Source organism: Megascapheus bottae, chromosome 9, assembly GCF_031878675.1.
Source record: "Megascapheus bottae isolate mThoBot1 chromosome 9, mThoBot2.hap1, whole genome shotgun sequence".
NCBI lineage: Eukaryota > Metazoa > Chordata > Mammalia > Rodentia > Geomyidae > Megascapheus > Megascapheus bottae.
The window spans coordinates 44,440,425-44,456,729 of NC_143517.1; the positions used below are offsets into that span (position 1 = coordinate 44,440,425).

Genomic DNA, 16,305 nt, shown 5'->3' on the forward strand with positions numbered 1-16,305 from the left:
ATTCACATCAATTCATTGAGTCATAAGATCACACCAATTTGACTGTTCTCAAAGAACTTTTCATTCGAGATTTCTGGGGATTTGTTCTTTATTCAGCAGAAGCAGAATATATACTATTGACTTGAAAAGTCATTGGATCTTCATATCATGAAAATTGGAAAAAATAAAACATTCAAAGTTAATATCATGGTTTTCTTTTTTCTTTTTTGTGTCATCCTGGGGCTTAAATTCAGGGCCTGGGTACTGAGCCTATTTTTTTTTTTTGCTTAAGGATATTGCTCTACCACTTGAACACACATCTCTACTTCTGCTTTTTTGGTAGTTTATGAGCATTAAGAGTCTCACAGACTTATTATGACAAATGAGGGAAATCATTGAGCCTATGTTCCTTTGAGTCTGGCTTACTTCACTTAATATGATTTTTTTCTAAGTCTTTCCATTTCCTTACAAATGGTGTGATATCATTCTTTCTGATAGCAGCACAGAATTCCATTATATATAAATACCACATCTTGTTGATCCACTCATCAACTGAGGGGCATCTGGGTTCGTTCCATATCTTTGTTATGGTAAATAGTGCTGCAATGAAGATCGGTGTGCTAGTGGATTTAGTATGTCCTTGTTTCTGGACAATTGGGTAAATGCCTAGTAGTGAAATTGCTGGGTCATAGGGGAGCTCTATGTTCAGTCTTTTGAGGCACTGCCATACTGCTTTCCATAGTGGTTGAAAGAGTTTGCACTCCCACCAACAGTGTAGTAGTGATCCCTCCTGGCCACATCCCCTCCAGCATCTGTTGTTATTAGTTTTGTTGCAGTATCTCATTTTGTTATCTGATATATTGGATATATTTGTATTGGGTCATTTGAAATTGGATAGGGAAGGGGGGAAAACAAGATGAGGGGTAGGAGTGGGGGGAGGGAAATGGGGACCAAGACATGAGAAAGGGTATCAATGCATGTGAATTAATGCACCTCCTATTTGGCAAATATAATGTAACCCTTCTATTAATTACAATAAAATATATGAAAAAAAGAGTCTCACAGACTTTCCTACCCAGACTTCCTGACTGTAAATTGTGATCCTCAGATCTTAGCCTCATGAGTAGTTAGGATTACAGCAGAGAGCCAATGGTGCCTGACTTTTATTCTTTTTTTTTTTTACTTTTTTATGGATACTTGGCTCATTTTTTTATTGTAATTAGTAAAAGGGTTACATGATATTTTCCAGATAGAAGGTGCACTAATTCACATACATTGATTCCCTTTCACATGTCTTGGTACCCATTTCCCTCCCCCCCTACAGCCCGCACCTATTCTTATTGATAAAACAATTATGCTGAAATGATGTAATAGCATTAATATAATGGCATGAATTGATGTCATTAAAAGGAGAAAAATTGAATCCATTGTGATGAGATGATTTTCATTAACTCCAGGTTTTCGCCTGTATTCATATTGCAGATTGTGTAGCCAATGGAACATCCCTGCACAGAGATATCACCATCATATATTTTAGCTCCTGTGTGGTCATTTCTTTAGCAGCTGTGTGATTATTTCTTTACCTGTCTAGTTGGTCTATTAACAAGACTCTTAACAAAGTCTCAGGTCAATTAACAGATGGCACTAAAGAATCTTCCCAACCAAATAAATAAATTTTATGCCTGTATGTGTGTGAGTGTGTTTATGTATGTGCATGGGATGTGGGTATGTGTGAATGTGTGTGCAGGAGGGTGGGTTCTTTCTGTAAATTGAGATTGTAGGTCATGAAGCTGACCATTAAGTGACTGAGATATCTGACTAATAATTTTTTTAAAACTATTTCTTTCCCTCCTAGTAAAGCTAAGATTTACTCATTTGATGTCAACTTATCTACTGAAGTCATTTAGTAAATACCTCCTACATGCTAGCACCAGTGATGAACATTGGTACTCACTTGTGAGCAAAACAATTATTTCTTTTTAACTTGCTTCTGGAATCACTTAGAAGAAAAATCCTCACCACTCTTGTACCTATTCGTAAAAAAGTGGACACTCCTCTTTTCTATTCTGGGGATTTACCCTTATAGAAAGGAAAGCCTTCATCTTAAAAAATCTAAGCATAACTTATGCACTATTCATTTAGCTCATTAGCTCATGTGTCTGTGGGGACCTAGCCTTTCCTGGACATACCAGGTGTTTGCCTACTTCCTACTTGATTCATTTAATGAAAGGTATTTCTTTTTTTGATACTTTTTATTGTAATTAATAAAAGGGTTACATGATATTTTGGTATAATGAAAGCTGTAAAAAAAAGATGGCATCCTGCCTAACTCTTGGTATTCATAAAAATTCATGCTACAACCAAGGGCCAGGTGATAGTACTACATAATGCAGAGGTATCGCCTTTTCTTTATCTAAAGATTTGACTATTAACTGTCAATACCCCATTAACCTCCCCCTAGCTGTAGCAATATTTGATGACTTTCCTTATGCTGTCTCTATACATATGAATGGGATATACTTTAAACTATTTCAGTCCTCAGAACTTCTCCTCCTCCTCCTCCTTTCTGCTGCTAGTGCCAGATTTACATTTCATTTTCATTATTCTTATTATCATTATTCTTAGATTCAACGTATGGTATAAACACAAAATTTTTCTCATTTTGAGCTTGGTTTATTTCACTTACTGTGATGATTTCCAGTTCCATCCAATTTCCTGTAGAGAACACAATTTTGTTCTTATAGGTATATAATACTCCACTCTGTGTGTGTGTGTGTGTGTGTGTGTGTGTGTGTGTGTGTCCATTTATTGTTTGTTGGATGCTTACGCTGAATCTTCACTATGGCTGTTATAGTCTTTTTTCTGAGTTCCTAATTTGTGGGGATTTAGTACTAGGTCCATGAGATGCAATGATTATGACAATAATGATCTTAGCCTTACAGGGTTCTGTTTGTCCCTTTCCACTTATGTTATATTTACTTTGAACATTTTTTGCCTTAAACAGTATCCTGCTCTGTCTCAGTTCTTTGTGAGTGACTCAAAGAACAGGTCTCTGAGACTCTTTAGACCTAGAGATGTCTAACTTTCATTACCCTTTTTGAGGCTATTGGATTTTTCCATTGTTGCCATGATCATTTTCTGGAGCCAGTAGATTATATTCTGCTTTTAGTTGTCTGGCAATTGTTCCAAAGACAATGTGGTGGATTTTTAGGAGAAACAAAGACCTGGATTCCATTTCCTATTCAATATTACCTGGCATTCTGTAAACACCTTGAGCAAGTTAAGGGATAGTGTTGTCCCTAGCCCTGGTTTTTTAAAAACATCTGTTCTGGAGGCCACAGAAGCCACGGGGACTTGCTGGCAATCCTTGGAAGTGGCTAGTCCCAATGACGCATGCCTGTGCCAATTCACAACTGTGGATCATACTTTGGTGACATGCCTTCTTTGTTATAGATATTCCAAGACAAGACACACTTCTTCTGTAAACTCAGAATCTACTGACTGTATACACTAGGCAAAAATAGTTGATCCAAGTCATATGGATTAATACAAAAGTATGTTGGAAATGAACTTTACAACATGGAAAGGGATGAACTTTAAGGTTATTTTAAACCCCTCAAATATATATTCTCATTTTTTAAAGTTCTAAATTGGAATTAATAATACCTGTCTTTCCTCTTGTTATGTAGATCAGAAAAGATAATGTATTTGAAGCTCCCCATATATATCTATATATATGGAAAGAGTGATTCTATGCTGCCAAAGGAAGTTACTAATTAGTGTGAATCAGACCTGACTAATATCACAGCCACTTATTAGCATCTATAAGGAGCGCACAGATGAAAGTACATAAAGCTGTTCCATAAAGTGTGCCTTAGAGTATTATGTTTCGAGAAAAGGAGACTAACTCACTTTAAATGACATTGGTTTATTAATGGAATTTCCTCCCCCTTCTCTTTTTTTAACTTTGTAGAAGCAGTGTACTATTCTTCTAATACATAAGAGATAATGGTTCAAATCCTAGATTGTTTTTTGTCCTTTCATTTGTTTAGTCAGTTTTGTGTGTCTTGCTTTGAAGTATTCGTAGAAAAGAATAATAACCTGTTTCATAAAATCCGTTCCTTATATACTAAATTAATAGAATTAAAATCACTTAAGAAGAATGAAGTTAGATTTTTCCATATTTATAAATTCACATTTCCACAGTAGCCATTATTAAACTTTAAAGTCATGCTGATTGTTATAGATCAACCAACAAAAGTACAAATGAGATATTTTGTTGTACTTCTTAAAAGCTTTTCCTGCATCGACTATGTTAGCTTTTTTTTCCACTTCTGTTTCAATCATTGCCCATTCATGTACTTTTCAATTCCTGTGGTGAACTCTGGGCAAACATAGTTGCTTGTCTGAAGGAATAACAAATGTAGCACAAGTCTTTAGATAACTGTTTTGAAAGTCTAATAAGATCCTGTCAGGAGTGAACCTCAGTCAGCAAAAATATTATCATGGTAAGAACATTTCCTAGTGTTCTCAACATCTTCATTTGTTTTGTTGTTCTGAAAATAATTAGTATGTTAGAATAACAATACATTTTTCCTTATTAATATATTGTAGACAGGATGATTTGCCACAAAGATCACTGTATCTGGAAACAAAAGACTTGATGACCCTAGAGGATTTTGTGACCTTGAATTATACATTGAATGATGTGAAGCATTATTTCCCCAGGGGCTGAAGAGTCCTTGAGAAGTCTATCCCTTCCTGACTTGAAGATCAAATATGGTCATAGATTTTTAATACCTTTAAATTATTACTGCATTTTTGAAATAATTAGTGCAACCATTTCTTTTCTCCCTGCCTCCCTATCTCCCTCCCTCTCCCTCTCCCCCATCTTTCCTCCTCTCCCTACCTTCCCTGCTCTCTCCTTCCCTGCCCCCTCCCTCTCCCCCCCCTCTTCCTTTATTTTCCAGTCTTGAACTCAAGGCCTGCGCACTATTCTTGGGCTTTCTCAAGGCTAGTTCTCTACCATTTGGGCTGTAGTGCCACTTCCGGCTTTTTCTGTGTATATGGTACCCAGAAATTGAACCCCAGGACTTCATGCATGATTGGCAAGCACTTTACTACTGTGCAACACTCCCAGCCCCATTTACTTTCTTTCAAATGATAACAATATCTTACTTATTTTTTACAATTCTTTCTTATTTATATATTCTTAGTCATTTTTGTTTTACAGAGAGAGATCTATGGTTAAGAAAGTTAAAATACTAGCAAAGGAACGAGGGGTCAGAAATCACCTCCATTTCCCAGAAAGAATACCATACCTGTTCTTCAAAATCCATATTTTACTCAATACAAAGAAGCAAAAGTACAAATCAAAGAAACTATTAAAAATATGGAGAGATGGGCATTAATTTGAATGAGGCCAGACTTTCATTTAGATTATTCTTCCATGAGACCTTCAACTACAATACTTCTTAACACATGCTGAGAAAAGATTTAGCCAGAAAGGAGTTTATTGAATCCATTCTGAACTTAATGTAAAGAATAACTATTCAGGTTTTCTCAGTTCTAACAAGTATCTACCAAAGGCAGTGTTTTTCAGCACTTAAAAATCATGCATGCCTCTAAATAAGAGTCCCACAAATATGCTGTATGTCTGCTTATATTTACTGGGTCTTTGGAGGAAAATGAATATTCTACCCCCTGGCATAAGGTTTCATTAAGTAAATGTATGATGAAAGCCTGGGTGTATACTTCTGCTGAGACTGAGAATAAATCAAGAGCATCCATGTGCCTTGGTTCAAATCCTCCTTTAGCCACTGAAGCTTTGTGATCTTAAGTTTTTTACTTCGTCTTTGACTCAGCTTATCAGTGTAGAGGCCTTAAGAGCAGCAGCAGGGTTGTGTTGCTATTTATATAAAGTGCTTAGGGCTATTCTGGCACATAGAGAAAGGTCAATAAATGCTTGCTTTCCTGAACTAAAAAGTGTTGAAAGGAGAAACTGACACCTCAGCTCTCAGCCTGACTCATCTGGGTAGCAGAGCAAGTCAGATTTTAGTTGGAGAAGTAGGTTTTTTGATAGAGGCATAATTCATTTAATTCATAGTTTGTCATTATCATGGCAAATGGAGGCATTGAAAGAGAAGGGGATATGAAAGATTATTAACAGGATAGGATAGGACAGAATAGAATAGAATCGCATTAAAGGGGAAAACAGGGCACAAAAATCATAAAGTATTTGACTAAGGATATATAATCAAACTGTTTCCTTTTTTATTGTAATTAATAGAAGGGTTAGTTATATTTGCCAGATAAAAGGTGAATTACTTCACACACATTTATATCCCTTCTTATGTTTTTGTCTTCAGTTCCCTCCCCCTACCCCCTCCCTTCATCTTGTTTCTTCCCTTCCCTTTCCTATTTAAAATAAACAAACATATATACATTATACCAGATAAAAGGTAAGATACGGTAAGAATATGAGAATAACCAAGGGATAACAAAGGTATGAGAAATAATATAGTATATTAAGAATAACAATCACACTAACCCTTTTATTAATTACAATAAAAATGTATATTAAAAGAAACAACCATAAAAAAGATAAAACTCTTGTTTCGATATCCTGGAGGTCCTTTCATTTAGCCTCATCCTATATGGCCTTATGTATCTAGGTTTTGCCCTATTGTAAACCTCTGCCATGAGAGTCCAAGGTTTATACTAATTATTACAAATGAGGGAAACCATTAAGCCTGTGTTCCTTTGAATCTGGCTTACTATATTTAATATGATTTTTTCCAAGTCTTTCCATTTCCTTACAAATGAGGCAATGTCATTTTTTCTGATGACAGCATAGAATTCCATTGTGTATAAATGCCATGTCTTGTTGATCCAATCATCTACCGAGGGGCGGCCTGGTTGATTCCATATATTCATTTTGGTAAGCAGAGTTGGAGTGAACATCCTTGTGCTAGTGGCTTCAGTATGTCTGTTTCTGGGCGATTGGGTAAATTCAAAGTAATGGATTTACTGGGCCATAGGGAAGCTCTATGTTTAGTCTTTTGAGGAACCACCATACTGCTTTCCATAGTGGTTGAATGAGTTTATACTCCCACCATCAATGTAGTAGTGATTCCTCCTGGCCACATCCCCACCAGGATCTGTTGTTAGATTTCTTGATCCTGGCCATTTTAACTGGAGTGGAATGGAATCTCAGAGTTGTTTTGATTTGCATTTCTTTTATGTCCAGAGATGTCGAGCATTTCTTCATGTGTATATAGGCCATTCTTATTTCTTCTTCTTCAGAGAAGACTCTAAGTCTTTGCCCATGTTTTAATGGGATGGTTGTTTCTTTGAAGCTTAGTTTTGGAGTGATTCAATTTTTTAACTGTTGATACATTTTAGATATAAGGCCTTTGTCTGTTGTATGGTTAGTGAAAATCTTTTCCTACTCTATGGGCTTTCTATTTAGCTTTCTAGCTATGTCCTTTGCCATACAGAAGCTCTGCAGTTTAATGCAGTCCCATTTATCCAAACTTTCCTTGATCTGTTGTGTTTCTGGGTCTTTATTATGAAAGTTTCGACCTGTGCCAATGAGACCTAGTGTATCCCCGATTCCTTTTTGTAATGTTTTCAGTGCATCTGCTTTTTCCTCGAGGTCTTTTATCCATTTGGAGTTAATCCTAGTACAGGGTGACTAGAAGGATCTAACGTTAGTTTTCTGCAGGGGCTTAACCAGTTCTGGCAGCACCAGTTGTTGAAGAGGCTGTATTTTATCCATTCTATTTTTTTGGCTCCCTTATCAAAGATTAGGTGACCATAGGTCTGTGGGTTGATTTCTGGGTCTTCAGTTCTATTCCATTGGTTCTCAGACCTGTTCTTGTGCCAGTACTAAGCTGTTTTGGTTACTATATCTCTGTAATAGAGTCTAACGCTTGGTATTGAAATTCCTCCTGTGCTGTTCTTTCTGCTAAGAAGTGTTTTTGCTGTACAGGGTCTTTTATTATTCCATATGAAATTTTGGATTGCCTCTTCTATTTTCTTAAAGAATGATATTGGGATATTAATGGGTATGGCATTGAATTTGTAGATAGCCGTTGGCAAGATTGTCATTTTCACAATGTTAATTCTTCCAATCCAGGAGCATGGGAAGTTTTTCCATTTCCTCAGTTCTGCTTTAATTTCCTTTTTTAGGATTTTAAAGTTTTCATCATAAAGGTACTTTACATTCATAGTTACATTAATTCTTAGGTACTTCATTTTCTTTGAGGCTATTGCAAAAGGAGTTGCTTTCCTGATTGCTACCTTGATCCTCTCATTGTTGGCATATAGGAAGGCAGTTGATTTTTGAGAGTAAATTTTATACCCTGCTACCTTGCCAAAGTTTTGAATCAACTTAAGCAACTTGGGAGTGGAGTCTATAGGGTTCTTTAAATACAGAATCATGTCATCTGCAAAGAGGGACAGTTTCACTTCCTCTTTCCCTATTTGGATCCCCTTCATGCTTGCTTCTTGCCTTATTGCTCTTGCTAGGAATTCTAATACTATATTAAAGAGGAGTGGAGAGAGTGGGCATCCTTGTCTCATTCCTGATTTTAGAGGAAATGGCTTTAGCTTTTCCCCATTAAGTATAATGCTAGCTGTGGGTTTGTTATACACAGCCTTTATTATACTGAAGAATGTTCCATGGATTCCTAATTTCTCCAGAGCTTTTTAACATAAAGGGGTGTTGGATCTAACATTATTTTTGCCAATCCTGGAGCTTGAACTTAGGACCTGAGCACTATCCTTGAGCCTTCTCAAGGGTAGAGCTCTACTACTTAAGCCATGCCATCATCTGCTGGTCCTAGGGCTTGAATTTAGGCCCTAGAAGTTGTCCCTGAGCCTCTTTGTGCTCAAGGCTAGACTTGAGCTACAGTACAACTTCTAACTTTTTCTATGTACTTATTGTAGATAACTGTCTGTGGACATTTCTGCCCAAACTGTGATCCTCAGATCTCAGCCTCCTGAGTAACTAGGATTTTAGGCATGAGCTACCAGTGCCCCGCTCAACATACATAATATTTAAAAACCATGTTTGGTGCTTACTTCAGCAGCACGTGTTTTAAAATTGGAACAATATAGAGTAGATTAGCATGGGAGCATGAAAATTTATGAAGCATTCTATATTTTTTTTCTTTAGTCCCCTCTTTTGGTTTATCCCCCTGTTTTCAGTTTTCGATTTTAGTACCCTGTGTCATGTATATATGTTTACCTAATTTGGGAAAGAAAGGGGGAATAACAAAATGATGAGACAAAGGACAAAGGGTGAGCCAATGTGACAGCAATATGGTCAAGACAGTATGTTGGAAATGAGCTTTACAATTGGGGTAAGGGCGTGGGAGATAAACAAAGGAGGAGTAACATTTTCTGACAAGAACTGTACTCATTACCTTGGGAATATAATGGTTACCCCTCTATCTATCACCTTGTCAATACAATTAAATTAAAAAAAACTAAAAAAACTATATTTGAAGAATATTGGGCTTGTAATTTTCCCCAACTGACGATTTTCTGTTCACAAATACAAAAGGTGAACCAGTTTCCCTAGAGGGATATGACTAAAGGGAAAGAGATGTGCTCCTGAGAGCCATATGCATGTAATTTGTATTTAAGGATGGGAAAAGTATTCTAATTGATTCAAACAACATATAATCTACAACCTTCAATTGTCATTAATTCTTATATAGATATACTAGATAAGAAAAATATACTCCTGGAATTAACACATATATACACACATGGAGCTTTCTGTACCATGCATAGCCAAATAAGAGCTCTTTTTTTTTTGTCGGTAGTGGGACTTGAACTCTGGGTCTGGGCATTGTCCCTGAGCTCTTCAGATCAAGATTACCACCCTGCACCTTGAGCCACAGTGATACTTCCAGTTTTCTAGTGACTAATTGAAGATAAGAGTCTTATGGTCTTTAGTTCCCAGCCTGGCTTTGAATCGTGAACCTCAGATCTCAGCCTCCTGAGGAGCTATGATTACAGACATGAGCCACTGCACCCGGCTGGAGATTTATACAGTTCTAGTGGGTTAACTGATCATTTATGTCACTCTAGCATTTTTCCCATTGGTATTTCATTTTCCCATTCATGGAGACCTCAATGTCTTATGGTTGTATTTCTCAGGAGTTTGTTCCTATTAAGTTGGATATATCAATGGTTTCCTTCCATGTGGTCATCCTGTTTGTGGTACAGATGCCTACATTTTTACAACTGTTCCAGTTTTCTTTGTACTGGGATTTTTGTTTGTTTGTGTTTACATTTTTTTCCTAGCAGAATGTTGCATTGAACACTGCCCTACCCAACTGAATAAGCACTGTGTTTTCCCATCACTGCATTTTCTTTTTCAACATTACCCAAATTATGCATCAGTGACAGGTCCTACAAAATCAGCTATATTATTCATTTAGTCAAGCCTGTCATGAGACACCTGACAGGGAAAGATATTAAAGATTTATTTATCCTATTTGGGGGAGAGAGAGAGGGGGGGGAGGGAGGGAGGGAGAGAGAGAGAGAGAGAGAGAGAGAGAGAGAGAGAGAGAGAGAGAGAGAGAGAGAGAGAGAGAGAGAGAGAGAGAGAGAGAGAGGGCTTTCCAAATGGTTAGACACATACATTGACCATTCAGATTTTCTCTAAGCCATAAAGCAGACTGGAACTTAATGTTACTGCACAAATAAGCTGCTGCCACCACTGGACACCTGGTTAATGGCTTTTGATAATGGTGATTAGATAAAGGTCAAAGAATATCATAGCATACTAATGGTAGTTATCATGTACCACTGGCCTTTCTCTTGGTGTCTTTGAAAATACAACTTGAAAAGACTGGGGAAAAAAGCCTGTTTTGTTTAGGCAGCAAATGCTCTCATTAAGTATCTCAGGGTTTCTTCAGAAAAATAAAACAAATGTTAGGGTACTGCATACTAGATTGTAGGTTTAAAAAAAACCTAAATGTACCCTTTTGTTATGTAAAATAATAAACCCCTAAGACAGCCATAATGACTTCTCACACAAAGTATATGTCTTTTTATTTTCTAGAAGGCTATTAAAAAGAACCCTGTGATATATCCAGAAATTTATAGGAGAAAAAAAGAATGTATTTTATAAATGAGGATTTATCCCTGCATTACTTCTGGTAGAAACTGCAGAGATTGTTTTTCTTTATTTTGGCGGTTATGGGAATTGAACTTTGGACCTGCGCCTTGTCCCTTAGCTCTTCAGCTCAAGGGTACTGCCCTATCCCTTGAACCACAATGCCACTTTCAGTTTTCTGGTGGCTAATTGGAGATAAGAGTCTCATGGACTTTGGACTTTAGTGCCCAGGACACTTTGAACCTTTATCCTCAGATCTCAGCCTCCTGAGTAGCTAAGATTATAGGTGTGAGCCACCACACCACATAGACAATTTTTTTTTTTTGCCAGTCCTGGGGTTGAACTCAGGGTCTGAGAACTGTCCTTGGACTTTCTCAAGGCTAGAGCTCTACCACTTAAGCCATACGCCATTTCCGGCTTTTTCTATGTATATGGTACTGAGGAATTGAACCCAGGTCTTCATGCATGCTAGGCAAGCACTCTTGCCATTAGACCAAACTCCTGGCACATACAGAGATTTTTAAAGGAGAATTGCTTGCATTCTTCAGTAGGTAAACTTGTTTAACCCATACATTATTACATTTACAATTGCCTATGAAATTCTTCCTGTAGAGTCAGAATGTACAGTCTCATCAAAGTGAGAATTTAAGAAAAACCCATTGCAAATCTTTCATTTCCTCCATTTTCTGCTCTTGTTGTAAAGACTGATCTCATACAGTCTGAAAATTAGTGGGATGTTAGGATAAAAGAAGTAAAGGGGAGGAATTTGGGAATGGATTCCACATGGCTGATATATTTACTTCTACACTAGGCTCAATGTGACAAAACTGCAGTAAACTTGTAGTCATGTCTTTAAGTGCCATGGTTATATTGCTCAGAGGTTATTGTCAGTGGAAGAATTTTATATCAGTGAAATTCTACAAAGACTAATTATTATTAAAGAAATACTTATTAATTTATATTATTTCACAGAGTGCACCATCTTTTTAAACTATTTTCAAAAATTAACTGGCTTCTCAGCAAATTACCTTGAATTCAAGATAATTAGAATCTAAGTATTTTGCTTTTTACTGTGCTATATACTTGAAGACATGTCAAATCATCAAGAATTTGTTTTAATTCATATTGGAAAACAGATTACAAGAGCAATAAAAATATGGCCAGATTCTTTTATACCTGGACAATAAGAAAAATATGTTTGGTAGAGGTAGCACCTAAGAAATACAGATTGAGAGCTGGGAGTTTGCCCTAGTGGTAGAGTGCTTACCTAACATGCACAAAGACCCAGGTTCGATTCCTTGGTACCACATACATAGAAAAAGCCAGAAGTAGTGCTGTGGCTGAAGTGGTAGAGCTCTAGCCTAGAGAAAGCCCAACAACAGTGCTCAGGCCCTGAGTTCAAGCCCTCGGACTGGCAATAAAAATACTGATAGATTTAAGTAAATAATTAGAAAGAATTGGCTGTTGTTATTTAGAAATCATCACTGGACTTGGCACTACTTCAGGAAATGAGAATGCTTCAGGATGAGGAATGGGTCAGCTAGAGTGAGAAATTAGTTGATGGGAGAGCCCTTGTGCCTTGAGGAAGTTTTTAAATTTAACACCATCTGTAAGATTAATTCTAGTATTTATTTGATTGTGAGAAAGAACTGCTTTGAAAGCAACTGCCTTTTAATTTCTCTCATTTTTGCTTCATTATAAACCCAGTATAATTTCAACCATTAGAAAATGTTCTTGTTGGGTGCTGGGGGATTACACTTGTAACCGCAGTTACTCTGTACAATGAGATCTGAAGAAGGCAGCCTGGGTGTGAAAGTCCATGAGACTCTTCCTCCCATTAACCACTGAAGAGCCAGAAGCAGCACTGTGGGCTTAGGTGGTAGAGCACTAACCTTGAGCAAAAAAGCTCAAGAACAGAGCCTAGCCCTTGAGGTCCTACGACCAACACACACACACACACACACACACACACACACACACACACACACACACGCACACATCCATGCACAAAGTTTTTGTGAGAGGATTAAATATTACAATAGATTTACAAGGCAAGTTAGAGAATGTATATACATCTGAGTGTCTGTATGTGCAAACTTGAAAAGCAAACAATTACATTTCAATACGTTTAAGTATCTGAAGTAGTTGAAATTACTTAAGATAATTTCCTTTAAGTTATATATTTAGGACCTTTAACTTAATTTAAAAAACAAACTTTAGAGACATTGCTGAGAATGTAAACAGTTTGGGCATATTTACAGTACAGTGTTCGCAGTTTTAAAGCCTGATTAGTTATGTAGGTGGAAGCTGTAGGAGTTGGGATAGTATATTACAAGTATTTAGATGCTCCTTGACTTCCTTCTGTTTTGTTTTTTTTTTAAACAATGGTAGTAACAATTCCTCAAACTTTTCAAGGATTCTGTTCCCACATATTGTTTCAAGAGGAACTGATTTTTTTTCGTTTCATTAATCCTTAAACTACATGTACCAATCGGTTGTGAAGGCCTGGAGAGATGACTAAGGAAAAGAGGAGAAACTCTGGGGCATTGACTAACCTTGTGAACACCACTCATCAGCCAGCTTAGCTTTCTTGTTTCTCTGCATTTTTCTGTTTCTTTAATTACCTTTTATCTAATATTCAAACTTACTATATTTCACTTCATATTCTCTCATTTACAAAGATATACTGAGTATACTGAGTAAGGCTTTTCCTTAATTGGATTTATAAAACAATTAAGCGCTATGGGCATACTAATATCTTTTCAAATGCTATCTCTTTTGTCCTATTGATTGATATGTGTGATAATGAATCATAGCCATGTTTTAGTCATAGACCATTGGAATGATAGTATTGTTTCATTCCTTCCATACTGCTGCCTTAAAGACAAGGCACCAGAGTAAATCCACAGACAACATGTGTACTTTGCATAATAAAACATACCCCAGTACTGTATATAGCTTTATGTATGTGTCTCCTTTACCTATTACTAACTATAAGATTACAAAGTCACTTAAGCTATAGATGATGCACACAAATAAAAAGTACTTGCCTTCCCTATCTTATAAAGGATTATTTGATCATTATCTTATAAGGGATTATTTTGATCATTTAATTATTTTCACTAATATTAAAGCCTTTAGACTAATCAATTCCATAGGAATTCAAAGATGAGAATGATTGAAGATTTCTCAAATAAATTCAAATGTTATTACTGAAACGTTCTCTTGCTTCAGGTCAACTAAGTGAAATAAATTGCTATCTTTACATTTTACATAATCATCTCCAGCATTGATGAACTGCTAACCAGGCCAATGAAGAGAACAACCAAGCCATGGATAGAACAAATAAGAAGAAAATGAATGACAGTAGCCTCTTTTATTCACTTTAGTAAAGATTTATTTTAATACAATAGAATTAAATTACAGAGAAATGAGGGAAAAAGAAAAAGCAACATATCCTGCTTTCAACACAAGAAACGGAACTAAGGAATCTGACAATATCTTCTTATTTCTCCAAATAATTTATATTGTGTTTATAGTCAGATAGGCAAGAGTGTTAGTGTAATATACCTACTTCTTCAGTCATTGATAATTAGGCCAGTTTTTGCTTTCAAGTTTTTTATATGTATACAATTCAATGCATATGATTGTTACTTTTGTTATAGACTGGATGTCCAGTACATCTTAAAATACCTTATATTTAAGCTATGTAAAATATGACTTTCTTCCATCTCAATTCTTACACCAAGAGACTTTTAACTTTTAAAATTTTGTAGTGAAATATTATGACAGAGAGAAACACTGGGGTGAGGGAGGGAGGTAGGAGGGAGAAAACAAAGGAGAGAGAAAGGAGGGAAGGAGGAAGAGAGAAAGAGAGAAAATGAAAATGAGAAACATAGCCAGGAAGTTTCAAGTACTGGTACTTCTTTAAATCTAAAGTTTTCTTAAGCATATGGACTGGTTTTCCAATGAACTGTTTTTGGTAACTCCATTAAGAGCATCCGACTAGCTTTTTTTCTGAATAAATGAGGCTTGAATTAAGGAAAAATATGAAGTATATTTGGGCTAGAAAGCATAAGGATTAAATTTTTATGATAAACTATGGAATGGAGGGCAGAGTTGAGCTCTTTTGAATAGGAAATTTGACAAATCATCCTCAGTGTAGAGTTCCTCAGTTTTGTCACCTATGACTTTAACATTACTTTCATTTTAAAAGATATATCTGAAACATAACTTGATAGCCTAATACTTTGATTTGTATTAAGTCTAAAGTCTACATCTTGGTTTCAGAATTATAATTAATTCTAAAGGCATGATCCATGTTCCTCTTGTACATTCTTCCTTTGAATACACATGTTAGTGAATTATGGGTAGGTGAAATAATTAGTTCTGATTTTCCTATATAATATTTTTGGGCTTACACAATTCAGAATATGAAATTGGAGGTACTAGTAGCAGAAAGAAAAATGAACACATAAAAATCACCCCTGCATTTGCCTCCAAATGTCTTTTCCTTTATTTATTCGGCAAGCATTTATTGGGTGCCAAACTGATCCACATTTAAATATACTGGGGATATTTTATAGAAAAAAGGCACACGAGATTGCAGTAATACTCTGAATGAGGCTGGACCTATGTTCTTTCTACAATACTGCATCTTTTTGAAGGAAATGTTGGTTTTCTGGCCCTCAAGGGCTGTGCTACTGACATAAGTCGTAACCCCAGATTATGTTACGGATATGAACAAAGGATATGGTTAAAAATTCATTCCTGAGGGATTCTACCTAGTAAAACTTCAGCAATGAATGGGTAAAATGTTGTGACATTGTATGATATTGGGCAGAACAAAAATTAGATGCTAGAAGTGGTCACAAGGCTCGCTTATAGCCACTGTGAGCCAACTGATATTGAGAAAGTTATCTTGTTTTCTAAGACCACTATTTCTTCACTGTGAAATAGAGATGAAAATACCTATTCTTCAAGCTGGTTATAAAATGTCCTACATAGTTACTAGCATGTGGCCAGCACTTAATAAGTTTTATTTCCTTATTGTTATAGTGACACAAAATATGTAGTATACATTGATAAGTATTAGATATCCATAGACATATAACAAAAAACAGTTTAGAAGTATGAGAACACTGGTAGGGTGAAATGTTCAGTTCCCAAGTCTGAAAGCATGTGGCGCT

The 16,305-nt window shown here is 36.2% G+C and overlaps 1 protein-coding gene and 1 pseudogene across 2 annotated transcripts in view; both read left to right on the forward strand.

Annotated features, from left to right (window-relative positions):
- The window catches only part of Oxr1 (oxidation resistance 1), a 348,769-nt gene that overhangs the window by 126,711 nt on the left and 205,753 nt on the right, over window positions 1–16,305 (forward strand). The window lies entirely within an intron of this gene.
- Window positions 9,059–9,151, forward strand: LOC150059114 (U6 spliceosomal RNA; annotated as a pseudogene).